Here is a 26,425-nt window from a genome sequence, read left to right as displayed (position 1 = left end):
TTTTCCATGATTTTAGGTTCCCCCGCCTAAACTTACCCCAATGTCACCAGATCCGGTAAGGATTTAAAATAGAGCTTTGAGACACGATATCCTTCTAAATATCAAATTTCATTGAGATCCGATCACCCGTTCGTAAGTTAAAATACCTCATTTTTTCTAATTTTTCAGAATTAACCCCTCCCCCAACTACCCCAAAGAGAGCGGATCCGTTCTGGTTATGTCAATCATGTATCTAGGATTTGTGCTTATTTTCCCCACCAAGTTTCATCCCGATCCCTCCACTCTTAAGTGTTTTCCAAGTTTTAGATTTCCCCCTCCCAACTCCCCCCCCCAATGTCAACAGATCCGGTCGGGATTTAAAATAAGAGCTCAGAGACACGATATCCTTCTAAATATCAAATTTCATTGAGATCCGATCACCCTTTCGTAAGTAAAAAATACCTCATTTTTTCTAATTTTTCAGAAATAACCCCCCCCACCAACTACCCCAAAGAGATCGGATCCGTCCCGTTTATGTCAATCATGTATCTAGGCCTTGTGTTTATTTTTCCCACCAAGTTTCATCCCGATCCCTCCACTCTAAGTGTTTTCCAAGTTTTAGGTTTCCCCCTCCCAAATCCCCCCCAATGTCACCAGATCCGTTTGGGATTTAAAATAAGAGCTCTAAGACACGATATCCTTCTAAACATCAAATTTAATTGAGATCCGATCACCCGTTCGTAAGTTAAAAATACCTCATTTTTCTAATTTTTCATAATTACCCCGCCCCCGCCCCAACTACCCCAAAGAGATCGGATCCGTTCCGATTATGTCAACCATGTATCTGGGACTTGTGCTTATTTTTCCCATCAAGTTCATCCCGATCCACTCTAAGGTTTTCCAAGATTTTAGGTTCCCCCCCCCCTCCTACTTCCCCAATGTCATCAGATCCAGTCGGGATTTAAAATAAGAGCTCTGAAACACAATATCATTCCAAACATCAAATTTCATTAAGATCCCATCACCTGCTCATAAGTTAAAAATACTTAACTTTTCTATTTTTTCCGAATTAACCGGCCCCCCCACTCCCCCCCCCCAGATGGTCAAATCGGGAAAACGACTATTTCTAATTTAATCTGGTCCGGTCCCTGATACGCCTGCCAAATTTCATCGTCCTAGCTTACCTGGAAGTGCGTAAAGTAGCAAAACCGGGACCGACAGACAGACCGACAGAATTTGCGATTGCTATATGTCACTTGGTTAATACCAAATGCCATAAAAACAATCTAAGCTCTTTAGCTGAATTTGGCTATGCGATTCATAGCTTAGTTATTTATTTTCTTACGAATGAAATCTAATTTCTTCTCTTCTCGTTGATGCCTTCAAAAGTACTGAAAGCTCTGTAGTTACTCGGCAAAAAAAGATATCAGTATACAAGCAGCTAGAAAATGGATTTCATCGTAACCACAACGACTTCTCTCACATGTTTACTAAATGTTTAGGGAACTATTTAGCTTGAGTTGACTTATTTTCATGGCACTTGGTATTACCAAGTCACATATAGCGATCGCAAATTCTGTCGGTCTGTCGGTCTGACTGTCTGTCCTGGTTTTGCTACTTTAGGCACTTCCAGGTAAGCTAGGACGATGAAATTTGGCAGGCGTATCAAGGACCAGACCAGATTAAATTAGAGATTGTCGTTTCCCTGATTCAACCATCTAGAGGAGAGAGTGGGGGGACGGTTAAATCGGAAAATTAGAAAAAAGGAGGTATTTTTAACTTATGAAGAAGTGATCGGATCATATTTAAATTTGATGTTTCGGAGGATATCGTGTCTCAGAGCTCTTATTTTAAATTCCGACCGGAACCGATGATATTGGGGGGAGCCGGGGGGATCTAAAATTTTGGAAAACGCTTAGAATGGAGAGATCGGGATGAAACTAGGTGTGAAAAATAAGCACAAGTCCTAGATATGTGATTGACATAACCGGGACCAATCTGCTCTCTTTGGGGGACTTGGGGGGAAGGGTTAATTCTAAAACATAAAAAAAGAGGTGTTTTTAACTTACGAAGAAATGATCAAATCCTTATGAAATTTCATATTTAGAAGGACCTCGTAACTGAGATCTCTTATTTTAATTCCCGACCGGATCCAGTGTCATTGGGAGGGGGACTGGAAATCTTGAAAAACGCTTAAAGCGGAGAGGTCAGGATGAAACTTGGTGGGAAGAATAAGCACGAGTCCAAGATAAGTGACTGACATAACCGGACTGTATCCGCTCTCTATGGTGGAGTTGGGGGGGGGGGGGGTAATTCGGAAAAATTACAAAACATGAGGTATTTGTAACTTACCAATGAGTGGTCATATTTTAATTAAATTTGATATTTAGAGAGATTTTGTACTTTAGAACTCTCATTTTAAATCTCGAGCAGATCCAGTGACAGTGGGAGGAGTTGGAGGGGGAAACCGAAAATCTTGGAAAGCGCTTAGAGTGGAGAGATCGGGATGAAACTTGATGGTAAGAATAAGCACAAGTTATAGATGTGTGATTGACATGATTGGAACGGATCCGTTCTCTTTGGGGAGCTGTGGGTTGTTAATTTGGAAAAATTAGAAAAATTGAGGTATTTTTAACTTAAGAATTGGGTGACCGGATCTTAATGAAATTTGATATTTAGAAGGAACTCATGTCCCAGCTCTTATTTCATATCACGACCAGATCTGTAGAAATTGGGGGGAGTTGGAGGGGGAAACCGGAAATCTTGGAAAACGGCTATAAATGTCGTAGATACGTGATCGCCTAACCATACTGGATTCGCTCTCTTTGGGGGAGTTGGGGGAATGGGTTCAGTGCTTTGGCGAGTTTGGTGCTTCGGGACGTGCTAGGACGATGAAAATTGGTAGGCCTGTCAGGGAGCTGCAAAAATTGATTTCATAAGTCGTTTTCCCCGATTCGACCATCTGGGGGCTGAAGGGAGAGGAAAAATTAGAAAAATTGAGGTATTTATAACTTACGAGTGGGTGATAGGAACTTAATGGATTTTGACATTTAGAAGGAGCTCGTGATTCAGATATCTTATTCCTAACCCGACCGGCATTAGGCCTCGAGGTCTTCCGACCTCGTCACAAGTGCCATATGAGTTCTTAGCTCTTGTTCTTTATGGGAAACCAATGCTGAGTTTTTACTGTGTTAAAGGAAATGAAATCGATAAACAACGTATTTTATTGATTTTGCCTTATCTCTTCATTGGTGGCACCAATTCACGAGGGGAGGGGGAGTAGAATTAATTTTTCAAAATCTTGGAGGGGTGGGTTGAATTTAGTTTGTTCGTTTCTCTGTTGAGAATATCAAAAATTCTATATTTCAATATAAGTTCTAAAAAAAAAAAAATTTGGGGGGGAATCGAAGAGGGAAAATGCCCCTCCATCCAAATTGACGGCACTGATCATTTCACAATCAATCAGTAATAGAATAGCCTATAGTAAATATTTGTAAAAGTGTTAGTAACCTGCGTTGGAAGGTGTCGAAGTTATTTAAGCCCTTCTTAAATTAGTTCAAAACCAGTCTACAAAAACAAAGGAAAGAATGGAGTTTAAAAAAAACGAACATTATATTTTCGAAACAGTAAGAACATTAATAAAACGCAAGACAATAAAAAGAAAAAATCAACAAACTAAAATTATATCAAATGAAGAGTTTTTTTTTTAATGTGGTACACTAAGAATAGATATTAAGAATAGATATAGATATGTTTAAGTTCTGAATTATTTTGACGTTTCGCAATTATCTAGCTTATTTAAAACATATAAAACTGATGCTGGACTCTTTGGGCTCTCTTTAAGTTATCCGGCAACCCTTCTCCAGGTTCCAATTAAGACCACTTCGTAAATTTTCTTCTAAAAAATTAGGAGGATGATCCAAGATGCCTGGGAAATGATTCGACATCCCCAAAAGTTTAGGTTTGGCTTTCTATCCAATTAACTGAACGAAAACTTTGACAACAGTATTGATTAAAAGTTTTGGTTTTTGCCATAGAGTTAGTAGATTAATGGAGTTAGAAATCTTGAAGTTCACATGTTCTACTTGCTTTGAAAAAAAAATCGAAAACATTGGACTATGTGTTTTTTTTTTTATTAGAGCCTGGAGATAAATGCTGGTTATTTCGGTAATGTATGCTTTAAAAAAAAAGTTATGCAGAAACTAAATCCAGAAACAAAAATGAGTCAGGACAATAACACTGCTCCAATATAAATTTTTGGACAGTATTTCCTCATGTTTATTCCGATTTCCTACGTTTCCGGTTGATTAATTAAAAACAAATTACAGATTTGTATTCTCAGAATTTAGATTATCGAAAAGAAATCAAATACCCTTTGCGACAAATAAGCTGATGATTAAAATAACCTGACTTGCCAGGTCAGTTTATTTTTACGAGATGACTGATCATCTCGTAAAAGACTTTCAATAAAGAATTATATGCCATTAATTTGAAGTCCTGCAAGGTTTTTTCTGTGTTTTTTTTTTCTAAGGACAAAAAAAGAAGATGAAGGTAAAGCTGCCCTCTGTATAATTGTGTTCACTTTTTGGACAAAATTTGTTTAAATTTATTAATATAATAAAACTTAACAAAATACATACACACATATCAAACAGTTCGTGGTAACGAACTGTAGTAAGGAGCGACCCGGCTCAATAGTAAACGAAACTCTAAAAAACGGAATTTCGATGCAAAAAGATATATCAAAAGAATCAGATTTTTATGCTGATTATAAATATATAAGTTTCATCAAATTTAGTCTTTGTCATCAGAAGTTACGAGCCTGAGAAAATTTGCCTTATTTTAGAAAATAGGGGGTAACACCCCTAAAAGTCATAGGATCTTAACGAAAATCGTACCATCGGATTCAGCGTATCGGAGAACCCTATAGAAAAAATTTCAAGGTCCAATCTACAAAAATGTGGAATTTCGTGTTTTTTGCCAGAAGACAAATCACGGGTGCGTGTTTATTTGTTTATTTGTTTTGTTTTTTTTCCCCAGGGGTCATCGTATCGACAAAGTGGTCATAGAATGTCGCAAGAGGGCTCATTCTAACGGAAATGAAAAGTTCTAGTGCCCTTTTTAAGTGACCAAAAAATTGGAGGGCAGATAGGCCCCCTCCCACGCTCATTTTTTTACCAAAGTCAACGGATCAAAATTTTGAGATAGCCATTTTGTTCCGCATAGTCTAAAACCATAATAACTATGTCTTTGGGGATGACTTACCCCCCACAGTCCCTGGGAGAGGGGCTGCAAGTTACAAACTTTGGCCATTGTTTACATACAGTAATGGTTACTGGGAAGTGTACCGACGTTATCAGGGGGATTTTTTTGTTTGGGTGTGGGGTTCAGGGGAGGGGGCTATATGGGAGGATCTTTTCTAGGAGGAATATTTCATGGGGGAAGAGAAATTCAATCAAAAGGGCGCAGGGACTTTCTAGCATTACTATAAAAAAACAAACAATGAAAATATAAACATGAAAAAGTTTTTTTTTCAATTGAAAGTAACGAGAAGCATCAAAACTTAAAACGAACAGAGATTATTACGCATATGAGGGTTCTAAAAATACTTTAGCATAAAGAGCGAGGTATTTAGGAGGAGATAAATACTTCACTCTTTATGCTAAAAATTTTTTAAGTAATTTCAACTATTTATTCTACGGCCTTTCTGATTCAGGGGTCATTCTTAAAGAATTGGGACAAAACAAGATTTAGTGTTAAGAGCGAGGTATTAACGAGGGGACCCAACCCCCTCATATACATAATCAAAAATATAAGAATATAAAAGTTTGTTACGTAAGTTAATTCTTAAGTTGCGTATTTTTTTTACTAATAAAAACGTTCGTTAAAAATTAAAAGATCTAGTTGCCTTTTTAAGTAACCGAAAAATTGGAGGACAACTAGGCCTCCTTCCCCACCCCTTATTTCTCAAAATCGTCTGATCAAAACTAAGAGAAAGCCATTTAGCCAAAAAAAGAATTATATGCAAATTTCATTTTAATAATTTATGTACGGAGAGCCAAAATCCGACATGCATTAATTCAAAAACTTTCAGAAATTAAATAAAAAAACAAGTTTTTTGAAATGAAAGTAAGGAGCGACATTACAACTTAAAACGAACAGAAATTACTCCTTATATGAAAGGGGTTTTTCCTCCTCGACGCCCCGCTCCTTGCGCTAAAGTTTGATTCTTTCTCTCAACTCTACTTTTTAAAACAATAAAAAACTTTAGCGTAAGGAGCGGGGTGTCGAGGAGGAAAAGCCCCTTTCATATACGAGTAATCTCTGTTCGTTTTAAGTTGTAATGTCGCTCCTTACTTTCATTTCAAAGAACTTGTTTTTTTTTTATTTGATACATATTAAACCGGGTACTTCAGAAGATGTCTGTTTTTATGGCACTTGGTATTAACGAAGTGACATATAACGATCGCAAATTCTCCGGTTTTGCTACTTTAGACACTTCCAGGTAGGCTAGGACGATGCAATTTGCCAGGCGTATCAAGGACCGTACCCGATTAAATTAGAAAAGTCATTTTCCCGATTTGACCATCTGGGGGGGGGCGGTTAACTAAAAAAAAATGAAGTATTTTTAACTTACGAACGGTTGACCAGATCTTAATGAAATTTGATGTTTGGAAGGATATCGTGCCTCAAAGCTCTTATTTTAAATCCCGGCCGGATCTGGTGACATTGGGGAGGGGGGAGTTGGGAGGGGGAACCTAAAATCTTAAAAACACTTAGAGTGGAGGGATTGGGATGAACTTGGTGGGAAAAATAAGCACAAGTTCTAGATACATGATTGACATAACCGGAACGGATCCGCTCTCTTTGGGGTAGTTTGGGGGGGTTATTCTGAAAAACTATAAAAATGAGGTATTTTTAACTTACGAACAGGTGATTGGATCTCAATGAAATTTGATATTTAGAAGGATATCGTGTCTCAAAGCTCTTATTTCAAATCCCGACCGGATCTGGTGACATTGGGGGAGTTTGGGGGATGGAACCTAAAATCCTGGAAAACGCTTAGAGTGGAGGGATCAGGATGAAACTTGGTGGGAAAAGCAGAAGTCTTAGATACGTGATTTATATAATTGGAACGGATCCCATCTATTGGGGGGGAGGGGTTGATTCTGAAAAATTAGAAAAAATGACGTATTTTAACTTACGAAGGGGTGATCGGATCTTCATGAAACTCCATATTAAGAAGGACCTCGTAACTCAGATCTCTAATTTTAAATCTTAACGGATCCAGCGTCATTGGGGGGGGGTAGTTGGGGAGGGGGAGCGGAAATATTAGAAAATACTTAAAGCGGAGAGATCAGGATGAAACTGGATGGGAAGAATAAAAACAAATCTAAGATACGTGACTGACATAACCGGCCCGGATCCGCTCTCTTTAGTGGAGTTGGGGGGGGGGGGGGGGTAATTCGGAAGAATGAGGTATTTGTAGCTTACAAACGGGTGACCAGATTTTAATGAAATTTGATATTTAGAAGGATCTTGTGCTTCAAAGCTCTTATTTTAAATTCCGACCAGATCCTGTGACATTGGGGGGAGTTGGAGAAGAAAACCGTAATTCTTAGAAAACGTGAAAATTGGGGTATTTTATCTTACGAATAGGTGATCGGATCTTAATATAACTTGATATATAGATAGATCTTATGTCTCAGATGCTCTATTTTCAGCTCGAATTGGATCCGGGGACATGGGGGGTTGGAGGAGGGAAACAGAAATCTTGGAAACCGCTTATAGTGGATATATCGGGATGAAACATGACGAGAAGAATAAGCACAAATTCTAGATACGTAATTGACATAATTGGAACGGATCCGATTTCTTTGGAGGAGCTGGGGGGTGTTAATTTGGAAGAATTTTAGAAGGAATTCATGTCTCAGAGCTCTTATTTCAAATCCCGACCAGATCTGTTGACATTGGGGGAATTGGAGGGGGAAATCGGAAATCTTGGAAAACGCTTAGAGTGGAGGAATCGAGATGAAGCTTGGTGGACAGAATAAGCAAATGTCGTAGATACGTGATCGCCATAACCATACTGGATTCGCTCTCTTTGGGGGAGTTGGGGGAATTGGTTAAGTGCTTTGGCGAGTTTGGTGCTTCGGGACGTGCTAGGACGATGAAAATGGTAGGCCTGTCAGGGAGCTGCACAAATTGACTTCATAAAGTCGTTTTCTCAGATTCGACCATCAGGGGGGGCTAAAGGGAGAGAAAAAAATTCGAAAAAATTAGGTATTTATAACTTACGAGTTGGTGATCGGATCTTAATGAATTTTGGTATTTAGAAGGACATCGTGACTCAGAGCGCTTATTTTGAATCCCGATCGGCATTAAGCCTCAGATTTTCCTTTTAAATCAATCTATTGGTTCTTAGAATTTTGTTAGAGCTCATACCATATGAGCTCTTGGCTCTTAGCTCTTCTTGCCTCGTCACAAGTGCCATATGAGCTCTTAGCTCTTGTTATAATGGAAATTATAAGTAATTAGAGAAAAGAACTTGTAAAAAGTTTATATTGAGAGGCTTAGTTTTCCTTCAAAGCTTGGCATCCAAGAATATATCGATATTTATTCATTTTATGTAAATATTCGAATTTATACAGGAAATGTAAATTTCCGTATGCAATTACGAAAAAAGACCGATTAAGTAAAAAAACAGGCCATCATATACTATATACATACCATGAGATCGGCATTTGTGTTATCCGGACATGCTGAAGAAGTTTGCTCTGTCTGATCTGAGAAAGCCGGTTTGTCTGTCTATAATCGGATATAACTAGCTTAGTCTTAGTTATAAAACAATGATGCAGGTATATTTAATTAAACATTTCATATATAGAGTTAGTTAGGTATTTAATATATGCGTTTTGGCCAACCTGCTTTCCATAATTCTTTTTTGTAGTTTCCATAATTTTGCTGCTAAAGTCTTATATTTTCATATTTTGGTACATTTCATTGTGAATAACCTAACTTCACTTCTTGAGCGTGTTCTGGATAATACACAAGAACCATAAAACCTTTGCCAACGTCAAAATTTCTATTTCAGAGAACTAACCTTGATATCAATTTTATCGAAAGGAATTGTCCTCAGTACACCCAGCTCAGCGCCCTCTACGTCCAGGCTAAAATAATCCACAACTGTTTGGTTCAAGGCTAAGAGAATTGAATACAGAGGAAAACACTGGACTTGAACCTCCCCTCTTTTTACCGATCTGTTACCCTGGTTCTTTGCTATTCGGCCTTGATTTCTTCGCATCTCAAAGGTTACCTGAAGGTAAAAAAAGGAAGATTAGATAAAATTAAGTCGTCAAACGAAGCAACCAGTATCTGAGCAACGAGTAGCCTACCAGGAATTTCTTTTCCGGGGGGAGGGGCAATAATAATTATGTTTCGGAGGTGTTGGGGACGGAACAATTGTTGAATAAGAAGTGCCCAAAAATTCAAGCAAATTCAGAATTGGCGAGAGTCAGGGTGGGGGGGTGTAGGTCCCGGTGACGTCACTCCTGCGCACGCCCCGTCAGCAACGCCTTTTAAATGCACATAAGATTATTATTTAAAAATGTAAAATGGGGTATGTCTATCTCTATGAGTTGAAGCTAAGTGTAGGTATATGTCCATACATGCGCAATGCACCTTTACACTAATGGATCGAACATTATAAATTTTTAGATATATATTATACTTTTCACTATGAAAAACATGGGCTAATTTGTTCTTTAGTAAATGCATTATACCTGAAATTTTCCTAAAAGTTCCATCAAAACAAGGTGATTCGTATTCAAAATACAACATCAGAAATTTGACAGGGCCAAATGACCGAGTTTCCACCCGAGCGAAACGAGGACCGTTCTCGATGCCCAAAGGCCCGATCTGGCTCCCCAGTGAAGCGAGGGCCATTCAGAAGGCCGAAGACTCGACCAACCATCTGACCAAAACAAAACATTAAAAAACTTCCGTCACACCATGATGAGGAAATGCTCCTTTTGTCAACTACCTCCATTCCCTTTACTAGCACGAAATTTTGACCCAAACACATTATTTGTTTTTCTCAGGCAGGAATCAGACCTTCTGCCCTTGCAAATGGGCCATTACTTTGCTAGAATGGATTTGGGTCGTCGATCAACAATTTATCAGGCAGAGCTCTGCATTCAATCCTAGCGAACAAGATTTCACAGGCTTTTTCGCTTCTCTCCGTCAATTTGATTTTTGTATTGGCATTTCGGCCTCTCTTATATATACAGAGGAATGCTCCCAAATGAAAAGTCATGTAAAATAGAAAAGAATAATATACAAAAAATGAAATAAAAAAACACAGATAATTACTTTCCATGTCTTTTGACTAGTTACAAGTCCACTCTGTGGGGTTTCTCACTTTCCTCCGGTTATTTTTTTGCTAATGTTAATGGCTTGAATCATTGACCATCACAAAGGGTACTGACTTCACGTTATTAACCTAGCACATTCAATCCTCATAAACAGACCTCACTTCGGTTGGGTCCAACTCAAGCCTTTGGTCCTTTATGAATGAGACGCCACAGGATTTAGTTTACCTCCCCTCTACTGGCTATGGTTGGTAGCTCGTGTTTTTAGCTCTCGTATCATTTCTCTTGTGGCTCCCTTAAAAACAGAGGAATCGAGTCTTGTCTCTTTACGTTTTGTTTTTAAAGGTCGAATCATTTGAAAGTCAAAATGTGTACTGAGTCTTGTACTCAGAATTAAGAAAGGAAACATTTCGTGGCCAATACATACCTTACTGGGATAGGGTTTAATGCTAAGGCAGGCAGGTACCGACCAAGCTTTCCGATTTTTTGTCTCCAACTCTCTGTAATTAGAAGGATCAGCTTCAATAAGGACACCTTCCCAACCAAAAAACGCTCCATATATAGCGTATTTGATCTTGTTTCACCATCTAAAGCTCCACATTCAACGAAAAAGCCATTTGTCTGAAAAAAAAACGTCTTTTTAGAATATGCCAGTTATCTGCGACTTGAAGGGGTAGTCCAAAGAGTAAGAGAAACTGATAACAGAAGTAGTTTTGGTCTTGACAAGGTTTTCCCTGGAGATCAGAGAGAAGGAAAAGGTGTTTCTAGACAACTTTTTCTCTGGAAGGTGAGGGTCCTTTGTAAATTATCTTAGTGAAGGGCCACTTTCCATGAGATTTATATTATTTATTTTATGTTGCATATTATATTCTCATCACTTTATTTATTCGATTTTTTTATTTGTGCGAAGTTCTTACAGACCTCAGCAGAATCAGAAAAATTCAAACAATCGTATTTTAATTTATCAAAATTTCAATATAAAGTATAATTTAAAAACGATACAACGTGAAATTTTGTTGAAAGTAGGCAGACTATTTTAAGCTGTTTTGTATTGATTGTAAAATAGTTAGGGTTAGATTAGTACGATTGACATTGTTAGTTTAAAAATGAACGTATATATATCTATGCGTTCTTAGGGCATAAACAATTTGTTTAAGCAAGGGCCATAGTCAGGGCACAGATCCACAGCCTTAATTAAGAAGGGGCGACAGTGCCATGAGGGAAGAGTGGAACGTCACCCCTGCACATTAAAGGTTTGAAATAATGAATTAATGCTGAGTTTACTATCGACGCAACGAAAAGTTAAAGCAAAGTGTTGTAATAGGACCGTTCAAGACAAACCGGATCACGTTGCCGCTAGCGCAAGGCAACGGGGAAATTTCGTCGAGGTCGACATTGCCACTAACCGTAAATTTCCGTATTGCCGATCAGAGGCGACTTGAGTCAAAGGGAAGGTTACACACTTGTTGTCTTTTGCATTTGGTTTCAAAGCGGCTAGCCCAAACTCCGTTCATCACAGATTGCCCCGCTATCATGATGCCCAAGGTGTCTTTCGACAGTCCGTGTTGAATGGAAGATTTATTGCCAATTGTCTTATTCGTGATTTTGAAGACAATTCTTGACTCACCTCTCTTTATTACTTCTTGCACCTGCACTGCTTTCCACTCAAGCAAGTTTCTCAAATCATTTCTGGCACTATTGCTTATGATTTTATCGGCGGATCTGTATTTTTGTTCTGCAGGTCTGGCAGTTGGGGATCTGGCTACGACTAAGATATGTTTTTACTTTTTTCCTTTTTGTCTCTTTGGTCTCATGTTTGGTCAGACATCCTCTGGCCTTTTGGGCTCTTACAATAGCAAATGGTATTTTTAGTGCATCGTGGAAGCAGAGATTTATTCTTTCCCAAATTTGTTCACTGTCGGCATCGTCTGGTAAAGACAGGGTTCAAATCTACCTGGACCTCCAACTTGCTTGAATTCCCTCATTTACAGTTTCTCCGAGTCGAAAACTCAGTTTTAGGGAGTTCTTTTTCATTTGAGGCAGACCATTGCTATCATTTGATCATGGTCTGAGGCAACGTTAGCTCCTCTATAGCACCTTATATCATATAGGTCTGACCTTCTCTTCTTGCTCTAGAGACAGAAGTTAATCTTGTTTCAAGCATGGCCGCCGCGGAATTTCCATGAGTAGTTGTGTATATTCCAGTGGGAAAACACGGTTGTCCTCCGTCGTCATTTTGTTGACCCAGGCCATGCTTATCGACAACTTGTGGGAAGAACAATGGGCCTTTCCTTGCTTTGGCGTTGAAGTCTCCTAGAAGACATGCTAAGTCATGCCGTGATGTATTTTTTGCTACGGAAAATAATGCTCTATAGACTTTATCGTTTGATTCGTTGGAGCACCACTGGTAGGCGTGTAGCAAACTATAACTGACATTTTCGCATGTGCACCTATGAAGTGGAGTTTCAGGATTCAAGGCGATACTAGCGTCCACTGCAGTAGAGCTCGAGAGGTTTGATTGTGACAATAGTCACATTTTTGTCCACTTTATTTAATCCAGAACCTAGCCATCGAAACTTAAATAGAGCCACAAGGTCAATGTCACTGCAGAGCTCTCAGCACTTTCTAGGTCTTGGGAGTGTGAAATACTGCGCAGACGTTCCATAAACCAAATCTAAGGTGTTGTTTCGCGTCATCTTATCCTTGGGCTTGCGGTTGTCATCATCAAAAAGGGGCCCGATCTGAAGCTCAATATTGGTGTTTCAGTTGCAGCAATATGTTCCATCAAGGGCACACCCTCAAAATCCATGATAAGGGTTGCAAGCCAAGCAGAACAACTCTCCCGGTTTAATGCGCTCTACCGTACATGCTTGTGATTTATTTCTCATTTGTCGTCGACGTTTTGAAAAATAAAGCAAACTGTTCAAAATACATGCAACGCAAATGCCACAGAAGGCTTTCAAACTTTTACGGTTAGGGGAGGGAAAGGGTATCATTAGCCAAACTCTATTTCGTTGTACTTTTTGTTCGTTTTAAGTTAGAATCAAATATTCAATTTAATTTTTTTTTCATTTAAGATTTCTTTATTCGTCTATAACAGTGTCTGTTAACTTTGTGTTTTAGTATGATCATTTATTTTAATTTCTGCTCATTTTTGGTTTCATTTATTCTTTAAAAATAATTTCTCATCGCTTTGAATTTCACTATCATATAGGACTTTTCGCTGGTCTTGAGTTTAATATGGTTCTTTATTTTCATTGACAAACTTCTTTTTAAGGAAAGTCTTTTTTGATTGATTTCGAAAAAGAGCTTCTAAACTCTCGAAACAAAGCTAAATAAAAAAAAGTATAATATTGGAATAACGAGAAACAAAACATTAAAATAGCATTAAAACCTAAAATGGGGATATACATAGTCTTGCTGAAAACTTTAAGAAAGAAAAAAACTGAAAGAACGACATTCATTCTTAATACACTGACCATGATATGAAGTACAACTTCCAAATTTTTGAAGCTACAATCTTGTCTTTGGAAAAAAGGTATTTTTACCTTAAACAACCAATATGTTCTCGTTTAAAATACTGACAAACAAAAATGCAAAGAGGGGAAGGTAATCTTCGCAAAAAATTTGAGGAACACACATTGACAAACTTGAACAACTTCCATTACAAATTTCTTTTTATGGAACGTCTTTTTTAACCAAACAGTTCGTGGTAACGAACTGTAGTAAGGAGCAACACGGCTCAATAGTAACCGAAACTCTAAAAAACGGAATTTTAATACCAATAGATACATGAAAGGAATTGCATTTTTATGCTGAATTTAAATGTATAAGTTTCATCAAGTTTAGTCATGCCCATCAAAATTACGAGCCAGATGAAATTTGCCTTATTTCAAAAAATAGGGGGGGGGGGAACCCCAATAAATCATTGAACCTTAACGAAAATCACACCATCAAATTCAGCGTATCAGAGAACCCTACTGTAGACGTTTCAAGCTCTTATCTACAAAAATGTGGAATTTTGTAGTTTTCCCAGAAGACATCATGAAGACAGCGTGCATTTTTTTTTCCAGGGGTGATCGTATCGATCCAGTGATCCTACAATGTTGCGAGAGAACTCATTCTAATAGAAATTAAAAGCTAAAATGCCCTTTTTAAGTGACCAAAAAATTGGAGGGCACCTAGGCCCCCTCCCATGCTCATTTTTCCCTAAAGTCACCGGATCAAAATTTTGAGATAGCCATTTTGTTCATCATAGTCGAAAAACCTAATAATTATGTTTTTCGGGACAATTTAATCCCCCACAGTCCCTGGGTGAGGGGCTGCAAGTTACAAACTTTGACCATTGTTTACATATGCTAAGGGTTATTGGGAAGTGTACAGACGTTTTCAGAGGAACTTTTTCGTGTTGAAGGGGGGGGGGCGTGGGAGGATCCCCTTGAGGATCTCACGCCCCCTTTCACATTGAAAGAGAATTTCAATGAAGGGGCTGCAGGATTTTCTAGCAGTATTTAAAAAACAAAGAGATAATAAACAAAAATTCAGCTGGAAGTAAGTAGCAGTATTAAAACCTAAAAAGAACAGAAATTATTACGTAAATAAGGGGTATTATCTCCTCCAGAATACCTCGCTCTTTACGCTAAAATATTTTTAGTAATTTAAACTATTTATTCTACGGTCTTTGTGATTCAGGGGTCATTATTAAAGAATTGGGACAAAATTCAAGCTTTGGTGTAAAGAGTGAGGTATTGACGAGGGGGCGAACCCAAATATATACGCAATAAAAATATACAAATATAGAAGGTCGTTACGAAAGTTAATCGTAAGTTATGTATATTTATTACTAATCAAAACGTTCGTAAAAAATAAAAAGTTCTAGTTGCCTTTTGAAGCAACAAAGAATTGGATGGCAACTAGGCCTCATCGTTTTTTATCAAAATCGTCCGATCAAAACTATGAGCAAGCCATTTAGCCGAAAAAAAAATTATTATGCAATGTCTTTTTGATTATTCATATGTGGTGAGCCAAAATCAAAACATGTATTGACTCCAAAACATTCAGAAATTAAATAAAAAATAAGTTTTTTTTTAACAAACAGAAATTATAAAAGACAAACAGAAATTATTCCGTACATGAAAGGGATTGTCTCCTCCTCAACGCCTCGCTCTTTACGCTAAAGTTTTCTACTGTTTTAAAAGTAGAGTTATGAGAAAGAGTCAAACTTTATCGTAAAGAGACAGGCGTTGAGGAGGGGATAACCCCTTTCATATACGGAATAATTTCTGTTTCTTTTTTAAGTTTTAACATCCCTCCTTACTTGCAGTTAAAACAAGAGCTAAGAGCTCATATGGCACTCGTGACGAGGTCGGAAGAGCCAAGAAATCATTTGGCATGTACTCTATCAAAATTATAAGAATCAATAGATTAATTTAAAAGGAAAATCATAGGCTTAATGCCATTCGAAATTTAAAATGAGAGCTCTGAGACACAAGGTCCTTCTAAATACAAAAATTCATTAAGATCCGATCACCCACTCGTAAGTTAAAAAAACCTCACATTTTCTAATTTTTCCTCTGCCTTCAGCCCCCCAGATGGTAGAATCAGGGAAAACAACTTTATCGTGTCAATTTATGCAGGTCCCTGGCACGCCAAACAATTGACATCGTCCTAGCACGTCCAGAAGCACCGAACTCACCAAAGCACTGGACCCCCCTAAATCTCCAAAAGAGAGCAGATCCATTCCGGTTACGTCAAACACGTATCTACGGCATTTGCTTATCCTACCCATCAAGCTTTATCCCGATCTCTCCAAGTGTTTTCCAAGATTTCCAGTTTCCCCCTCCCACTCCACCCAATGTCACCAGACCTGGTCAGGATTTACAGTAAGACCTCTGACATATGAGTTCCTTCTAAATATCAAATTTCATTAAGATCTGGTGACCCGTTCGTAAGTTAAAAGTACCTCAATCTTCAATTTTTCCGAATTGAAAGCCCCCCCCCCCCAATTCATCCAAAGAGAGCAGATTAAGTCCGATTATGTCAATCACATATCTAGGACTTGTAATTATTCTTCACACCAAGTTTCATCCTGATCTATCCACTCTAAGCGTTTTCCGAGATTTCCCGTTTTCCCCCTCCAACTCCCCCAATATCACTGGATACGGTCGGGATACACGAGGTCCTTCTAAATATCAAATTTCATTAATATCCGATCAGCCATTCGTAACTTGAATTTTTTTTTAATTTTTTCTCTCCCTCTAGCCCCCCCAGATGGTCGAATCGGGGAAACGACTGTTATCAAGTCAATTTGTGCAGGTCCCTGACACGCCTACCAATTTTTATCGTCCTAGCACGTCCAGAAGCACCAAACTCCCCAATGTACTCAACGTATATAAAGTTTCATTAAGATCCGATCACCGATTCGTAAGATAAAGATACCTCAATTTTCACATTTCCCAAGATTTCCGTTTCCCCCTCCAACTCCCCCCAACGTCACCAGATCTGGTTGGGATTTTAAATGAGAGCTCTAAAGCACAAGAACTTTCTAAATATCATATTTCATTAGGATCTAGTCACTCGTTCTTAAGTTGAAAATACCTCTTTTTTCTAATTCTTCCAAATTGCTCACCTCCAACTCCCCCAAAGAGAGCGGATCCAGTCCGGTTATGTCAATCAAGTATCTTGGACTTGTGCTTATTCTTCTCACCAAGTTTCATCCTGATCTTTCCACTTTAAGCGTTTTCCAAGATTTCTACCCCCAACTCCCCCCAATGACACTGGATCCGGTCAGGATTTAGAATAAGAGATCTGAGTTACGAGGTCCTTGCAAATATGAAATTTCATTAAGGTCCGATCATCCCTCCGCAAGTTAAAAATACCTCATTTTTTCTAATTTTTCAGATTTAACCCTCCACCAAACTCTCCCAAAGAGAGCAGTACTAGGACTTGTGTTTATTTTTCTCACCAAATTTCATTCCAATTCCTCCACTCATAGAGTTTCCAAAGATTTTAGGTTTCCCCCACCCCCCAATGTCACCGAACCCGGTCAGGATTTAAAATAAGAGCTCTGAGACACAATATCAATCTAAATATCAAATTTCATTAGATTCAATCACCCGCTCGTAAGTTAAAAATACTTCATTTTTTCAAAATTTTCCGAATTAACCGTCCCCCACTCCCCCCCCAGAGGGTCGAATCGGAGAAACGACTATTTGTAATTTAATCTGGTCTGGTCCCTGGTACGCCTGCCAAATTTCATAGTCCTAGCTTATCTGAAAGTGCCAAAACTAGCAAAACCGGGAGAGACAGACCGACAGACTGACGAACGACAGGTACCAAGTGCCATAGCACTTGTTTTTATGGCATTTGGTATTAACTAAGTGACATAGTAATAGCAATCACAAATTCTGTCGGTCTGTCCCAGTTTTGCTACTTTAGGCACTTCAAGGTAAGCTAGGACGATGAAATTTGGCAGGCGTATCAGAAACCGGACTAGATTAAATTAGAAATAGGCGTTTTCCCGATTTGACCATCTGGGGGGGGGGTGAGGCGTCGGTTAATTCGGAAAAAATGAAGTATTTTTAACTTACGAACGGGAGATTGGATGTTAATGAAATTTGATGTTTGGAAGGATATCTCAGAGCTCTTATTTTAAATCCCAACCAGATCCGGTGACATTGGGGGGAGTTGGAGGGGAACATAAAATCCCAGAAAACCCTTAGAGTGGAGGGATCGAGATGAAACATGATGGAAAAAATAAGCAGAAGTCAATGATACGTGATTGACATAACCGAAACGGATCTGCTCCGTTTGGGGGAGTTGGAGGGAAGGTTACTTCTAAAAAATTAGAAAAAATGAGGCATTATTAACTTACGAAAATCCAGTCATTAAGGGGGGGAGTTGGGGGGGGCGGAAATGTTGGAAAACACTTAAAGCGGAGACATTTGGATGAAATTTGGTAGGAAGAATAAAAACAAGTCCAAGATAAGTGACTGACATAACCGAAACGGATCCGCTCTGGATCCGGCGACATATGGGGGAGTTGGGGGGAGATCCTAAAATCTTGGAAAACGCTTAGAGTGGAGGGATCGGGATTAAACTTGGTGGTAAAAATAAGCAGAAGTCCTATATACGTGATTGACATAACCGGAACGGATTCGCTCTATTTGGGGGAGTTAGGGGAGAAGGGTTAATTCTGAAAAATTAGAAAAATAAGGAAATTTTAACTTACGAAGGAGTGATCGTATCTTAACAAAATTTCATTTTTAGAAGGACGTCGTAACTCAGGTCTCTCTTTTTAAATCCTGACCGTATCCAACGCCATTGGGGTAGGGGCCAGAAATCTTGGAAAACACTTAAAGCGGAGAAATTAGGATGAAACTTGGTGGGAGGAATAAAAACATGTCCAAGATCCATGACTGACATAACCGGACTGGATCCGCCTTCTTTGGTGGAGTTGGGGGGGGGGGGGGGGTAATCCGGAAAAATTAAAAAATGAGGTATTTTTAACTTACGAATAGGTGATCAGATCTTAATGAAATTTTATATTTAGAAGAATCTTGTGCCTCAGAGCTTTTATTTTAAATCCCGACCAGATCCGGTGACATTGGGGGAGTTGGAGGGGGAAACCGAAATTCTTGGAAAACATGAAAATTGAGGTATCTTTATCTTACAAATGGGTGATCGGATCTTAATTAAACTTGATATATAGAAGAATCTTATGTTTCAGATGCTCCATTTTCAAGTCAAATCGGATCCCGGAACATACGGGGTTGGAGGGGGGAAACAGAAATCTTGGAAAGCGCTTAGAGTGAAGAGATCGGGATGAAACTTGATGGGAAGAATGAGCACAAGTTATAGATACAGGATTGACACAATTGGAACGGATCCGTTCTCTTCGGAAGAGCTGGGGGGGGGGTGTTAATTTAGAAGAATTACAAAAATTGAGGTATTTTTAACTAAAGAACGGGTGACCGGATCTTATTGAAATTTGATATTTAGAAGGAATTCATGTCTCAGAGCTCTTATTTCAAATCCCGACCAGATCTATTGACAGTGGGGGGAGTTGGAGGGGAAAATCGGAAATATTGGAAAACGCTTAGAGTGGCAGAATCGGGATGAAGCTTGGTGGATAGAATAAGCAAATGTCGTAGATACGTGATTGCCGTAACCGTACTTGATTCGCTCTCTTTGAGGGATTTAGGGGGTGGGGTTCAGTGCTTTGGCGGGTTCGGTGCATCTGGAAGTGCTAGGACAATAGAAATTGGTAGACGTGTCCGGAAGCTGAACAAATTGACTTGATAAAGGCGTTTTCCCCGATTAGACCATCTGGAGGGCTGAAGGGAGAGGAATAAGTAGAAAAAATGAGGTATTTTTAACTTACGAGTGGGTGATCGGATCTTAATGAATTTTGATATTTAGAAGGACCTCGTGACTCAAAGGTCTTATTTTAAATCCCGACCAGCATTAAGCCTCCGATTTTCCTTGTAAATCAATCTATTGATTCTTAGAATTTTGCAAGAGATCATACCATATGAGCTTTTGGCTCGTCCGGTCTCGTCACAAGTGCCATATGAGCTCTTAGCTCTTATTTTGTTTAATTAATTTCGAAAATAAGCTTTCTGGCTCTAGAAAACGGTGCCGGACTGAAAAAAATGTGTAATATTGGAATAACAACAAACAAAACAATTAACAGCATTAAAACCTAAAATTGTAATACCTATAGTTTGCTGAAAACTCCACACTTTATTAAAAAAAAAAAAAAAAAAAAAAAAAAAAAAAAAAAAAAAAAAAAAAAAAAAAAAAAAATCCATTCATTCTTAATGCACTCACTATGATATGAAATACAACTTCCAAATTTTTGAAGCTAAAATCTTGTCTTTAGAAAAAAGTGTTTTGACCTTAGATAACCAATATCTTATGTTCTCGTTCAAAATAATGACAAACCAAAATGCAAAGAGGGGAAGGTAATCTTCAAAAAAATTTGATTGCTCTACAAACAAATTAAGCATAATTCCAGAAGCAGAGGAAGAAGACATACCCCTCTCATTCTATATAAATAATCAACTTACAGTTCCATATAACCTTCAATGTTGTAAAGTAATGATTTTTTTTTAACTATTTCATATAAAACAAATCTTATGGAGGGATTTGGTATTGGCTTCTCAGGAAATAATTCATATATGTAGAAAAAAGGAAAAAAACATACCTTGTTCTTTAAAAGTTTAATCAGAAGCTGTGCTTGTCCCATCGACGGATTCTTCTTATTGGGTGCATTGAGATTGTATGCATCATTTGATTTTGCATTTAAAAAGCCATTTCTGATGCATTCTAATACATACTGGTCGTTCATTGATATACTGGCATCGTTAATCAAATCTATAATCGAGATCATCTACTAGCAAGAACAATAAAGCATCACATAAGTACTTAAAAGCATGTAAACTAACCAAATACATGCATATATATATATATATATATATATATATATATATATATATATATATATATATATATATATATATATATATATATATATATATATATATATATATATATATATATATATATATATATCAAAGATCCAAACAGACTATACGCACCGACAACTTTTGAAAAATTTCAGTTCAAAAAAGTGCTGCTGCAAATAAGATAAGGTTTTTTAAAATTCTTTAATTACATTGAAAAAATTATATGTATTTTCTTTGTAAAAAAAAAAGGACCAAAAAATCTATTTTACTCTATGCCAAATTGGCTATTAGCCTTTTATGGTTCATAACCAGTGGAAAGAGAGGAAGTGATAGAGGCAGGGAAATAGAGAAGGAGCCAGAACAAGTAAGACATGGAGGGGTAGGGAGAAACAGGTGGCGAGAGAGAGAGAGAGAGAGAGAAAGAGGAGGGGGTAGAGAATGAGTAAATAGCTTTTGAGACCACACTGGCTGAGCACATCAAAATGAAAAAAAAACTATGACAAAAAAAAACACGGATAATTCCAGCGAGTTAGAAAAAAAGGGTTAGAATTATCGTCTTTTTCTTCATTACGAATTCGTTTTTTATTTTGTAGAGAAAGGGAGAGGAAAGAAAGGGAGGTTGAGGAGAAAAGACAATAGAAGAGGGGAAGAGAGCGAAGAAGAAACAGAGAGAAGGAGAGAGAGTAAGAGAGAAAGGGACAGAGAAACAGAGGGTAGAAAATGAGGAAAAATCCACAAAAACTTAAGATATACAGGAGAATAACATGGCTTCTTCTTGGTATCAGAGGCAGCACTGAAGGATCTCCTAAGCAAAAAGCCGTGCGCTTTAATGAATTTTTTCCCAGGTTTACATCCCTTTGACACTATGTATAGAATGGATGGCCATAGAAATTTTGAAATATTCTATTGGAAATTGAAAGTTCTAGTACCCTTTTTAAGTCTAAAAGGCAATGGGAGGGCAACCAGCCTCCTCTATTCTTTCTTCCTACCTGGCCCCAATAACCACAAAGGAATCCAATGAAACATCAACAACGACTTTCTTCTGAATAGATAAACGTTAAACAAATATGCCTACATGAATAAGAAAACCCCTTTATCCTCATATGTGGGGTTTTTGGGGCAAGATCTGTAAATAATACAACTTGCCAATTGCTTACACATGGGTTTATAATGGGAAAAGAGAGGCTTGTTTGATCTTGAGTGCACAATTGGCTTGAAGATTTAAGGAACTATTACTGGTTCATATGGATCAGGCATTTTATTACAGAAGAAGGGCATAGGGAGCAAAAAACCTCTTGTCCTAGATCAGGTCGAACTTGACAATCTAATTTCTTGCCCCAAGAAAAAACTAAAGCACAAAAATAATGCTTCGCGATATAGTAGTCTACCTCCCCTCCAAATATACGGGAACCAAAAAAGGGAATTTTTTTTACCAATCAGCTCAAATCTTGGAGTTGCTATGGTCTAAGGAAACCCTAATTCTGACAAAAAATTGAAAAAAATGGCTTCCTAGGTCAGTTTCAAATAAACCAATAACATCCCATGTGTACTGATTTATCTTTCTCAGATTTTGGTCTATTTTTCCTTGTTTAGCAAGGGTTCTTGTATTGAGGATACATACTGACAAAGTTGTTTCTGGCAATACAATGACTTCCAGGTTTGTAGTTATTATATTTGGGTGGTTCACAGTTGTCACATTGTTGGTTGCCCCAGATGTGGTAGCTCTTAGTGTATGACCTTTGTTGGTTATCTAGGATGCAGTATCACAGGTTTTCAGATTTAATCCCTTTTACATAATCATCAATACAAGTAAAGAAGAGTTTTCTTGCCTGGTTTCAGGAGAACCATGAGCGACTTCTCTCTGTCCTCAGCAGGAAGTAACTGTACCTACTACCAATAATTTGCCCTTATTTCATCCTGCAACACCAGTAATTTGACCCATTATTGAGAGAAGGTCTGTGACTGGTGGGCATTTCCATGTGCCAGTGGGCACTACCCTGTGTACAACAGAGGGCCTTCCCACCTCCTCCACCTGAATTTATGATCCTTAGATGAGGATGCTCGAGCTATGTTTAAGGACCCCCAGAGACTGGGTCCCCCTTCACAGATTCCTCCCTACCCGAGACCTCGAGGTATCCTCGAGACCCACTCCCTACCAGGATACCTCGAGGTATTCTGCATATCCACATGACATACCCCTATCTGCCAGCTGGGGAGGTGCTGAAAGGCCTGGGAAGGCCCCTACTCACAGGATAAGAGCTACAGAGCCCAATAGAAGACCAGAAATCATGCACACTTTCAATTCGAATGATTAATATCCCCTTCCCCCATCAACCAAAATTCTGTAGTGAAATCATTATTATAAATTTTTTGCACAGGTATTGCAGTCCAAGACTTCAATTCTTGAGCAGGGAAACTGTAAAAAATTACAAATATTTGTAAGCAGAACATTTCATAACCAAAATGAAACAATGTCAATCAAAACAGAAAAAAGATGAATTTAAAAAAATACTTCCCAAAAAAGAAATTATCAAAGAAAAGTGAAGACAAAGTAAAACCCAAGGACAACATAAATATTGTCATGTAATAGTTCAAACTTAAAAGAGAGAGAAGTTACAATCAAAGAATAATTGAACGAAATAAGAAACAAAATCAAAATGGATATTCAAACACTAAATGTAACAGATACTGCTGACAAAATAAATCCTATGACAAACAGAAATTAAAATGAATAACTAAGTTACTGAAATTAAAATTAAATGGATATTTACTAGAAATTATTAGAAATGAATATTTACTAAGGTACTAGTAATTAAAATGAATAATAAACAGAAATCACCATGAACAGAAGCGGGATACTACACCCTTAGCCTTAAATTTCTCAGAGCATCAGTTGTACTATGCTGGAAATAATATACTTTTTAAACATTTTCTCTTTCATAACTATAACATTGAAAAATTAGAAATTGCCAAGACAACCCGAAATTCATTCATTATTGTTTATTAAACAATCAGTGTAATATTCATCCATTCTTTCCAGTAATCTTGATTATTTTGGTGATTTTAGTTGTTAATATTTTGACACAACAGTCGTTTGGAGAGTATGAGGGAGGATAGTCAGTACAACTCTTAAACTTTGATTAGTCTTGGGATATTATTTTTTATGGTATTGTTGCTGACATCTACAAGAAAAAAAAAGAGCTAAGAGGTAATATGGAACTCGTGACAAGGTCGGAGGAGCCAAGAGCTCATATGGTATGAGCTCTTGGACGTCCAGAGGCACCAAACTCGCCAAAGCACTGAACCCCGCCCCCTAACTCCCACAAAGAGAGCACATCCAGTACGGTTACGTCAATCACGTATCTACGAAATTTGCTTATTCTACCCATCAAGTTTCATCCCGATCTCTCCACTCTAAGCGTTTTCCAAGATTTCCAGTTTCCCCCTCCAACTCCCCCAATGTCTGCAGATTTGGTCAGGATTTCAAATAAGAGCTCTGAGACATGAGTTCCTTCTAAATATCAAATTTCATTAAGGCCTGGTCACTTGTTCTTAAATTGAAAATACCCCAATTTTCTAATTTTCATAATTTACAAACCCCAGCTCCCCCAAAGAGAACGGATCCGTTCCGATTATTTCAGTCACATATCTATAGCTTGTGCTTACTCTTCCCATCAAGTGTCATCCTGATCTCTCCACAAGTGTTTTCCAAGATTTATGTTTCCCCCAATTTTCTAATTTTTCATAATTTACAAACCCCAGCTCCCCCAAAGAGAACGGATCCGTTCCGATTATGTCAGTCACATATCTATAGCTTGTGCTTACTCATCCTGATCTCTCCACAAGTGTTTTCCAAGATTTATGCTTCCCCCCTCCAACCATTTATGTCCCCGAATCTGATTCAAATTGAAAATGGAGCATCTGAGACATAATATTCCTCTATATATCAAGTTTCATTAAGATCTAATTACCCATTTGCAAGATATTTCGATTTTCACGTTTTCCAAGAATTTCGATTTCCTCCTCCAACTCCCCCCAATGTCACCGGATCTGGTCGGGATTTAAAATGAGAGTTTCAAAGCACAAGATCCTTCTAAATATCAAATTTCATTAAGATCTGATCTTCCGTTCGTAAGTTACAAATACCTCATTTTTCTATTCTTTTTCCGAATTACTCCCCCCCCCCCCCAACTCCACCAAAGAGAGTAGATTCGGTCCGGTTATGTCAGTCATTTATCTTGGACTTGTGCTTATTCTTTCCACCAAGTTTCATCCTGATCTCACCACTTTAAGCATTTTGCAAGATTTCTGGTACCCCCTCCCCCAATGACACTGCATCCAGTCAGGATTTATAATAAGATATCTGAGTTACAATGTCCTTCTAAATGCAAATTTAATGAAGATCTGATCACTCCTTTGTAAGTTAAAAATACCTCTTTTTTCTTATTTTTCAGAATTAACCCCCCCCCCTCAACTCCCCCAAAGAGAGCAGATCTGTTCTGGCTATTTCAATCACGTATCTAGGACTTGTGCTTATTTTTCTCACCAAGTTTCATCCCAATAACTCCACTCTGAGCATTTTCCAAGATTTTAAGTCCCCCCCAAAATCCCCCCCCCCCAATTTCACCAGATCAGGTCGGGATTTAAAATAAAAGCTCTGAGACACAATATCCTTCCAAATATCAAATTTCATTAAGATTCGATCACTCTTTTGTAATTTAAAAATGCCTCATTTTTTCTAATTTTTCAGAATTGACCCTCCCCCCAACTCCCCCAGAGAGAGCGGATCCGTTCTACTTATGTCAATCACGTATCTAGGATTTGTGCTTATTTTTCCCACCAAATTTCATCCCAATTCCTGTACTCTAAGCGTTTTCCAAGATTTTAGCCCCCTCCCCCCAAATTATCCAATGTCGCCAGATCCGGTCGTGATTTAAACCAAGAGCTCTGAGACACAATATCCTTCCAAATATCAAATTTCATCAAGATCCGATCACCCGTTCATAAGGTAATAATACAAAAAAATTTCTAACTTTTCCAATTTACTGTTCTCCCACCAAGAGGATCAATTCGGGGAAAAGACAATTTCTAATTTAATCTGGTCTGGTTCCTGATACGCCTGACAAATTTCATCGTCCTAGCTTACCTGGAAGTGCCTAAAGAAGCAAAACCAGGACAGACGACCAACAGACCGACAGAATTTGTGATCGTGTGAGCAACATTCAAACTTAAAAGGACAGAAATTTACCTTATATAAGAAGGATAGCCCCTCCTCAATACCTTGCTCTTTGCGCCAATTTTTTTTTTTGTATTTTGAAACTTCCTAACTCTAATTAAACAGCTCTTTTGTTTCAAGGGTTATTATTATATAATTGGGACAAGAAGTTAAAATCAACGTAAAGAACAAAGTCTTGAGGAGAGGGGATCCACCCTCATATGTGGGGTAATATCTGTTCGTTTTAATGTTTTTCATTATTTTTAGCTGAAAAACTAGTTTTTTTTATTAGATTTCTGATTGTTTTTCAAATAATGCTGGAAAATCTCCCTTTTCTCTCCAAGGAAAATCAACCCAAGCAAATTTTTCCTTAGAAAGTTTCTCCTCCATAA

At 38.0% G+C, this 26,425-nt stretch overlaps 1 pseudogene; it reads right to left on the bottom strand.

Moving 5' to 3' along the window:
• LOC136034423 (protein Star-like) overlaps positions 1-26,425 on the bottom strand; it is a 57,290-nt pseudogene that overhangs the window by 23,910 nt on the left and 6,955 nt on the right.

This window comes from Artemia franciscana, chromosome 13, assembly GCF_032884065.1.
Source record: "Artemia franciscana chromosome 13, ASM3288406v1, whole genome shotgun sequence".
NCBI lineage: Eukaryota > Metazoa > Arthropoda > Branchiopoda > Anostraca > Artemiidae > Artemia > Artemia franciscana.
The sequence above is the reverse complement of the archived record's forward strand: the minus strand, read 5'-3'. Positions and strand labels throughout refer to the sequence as shown.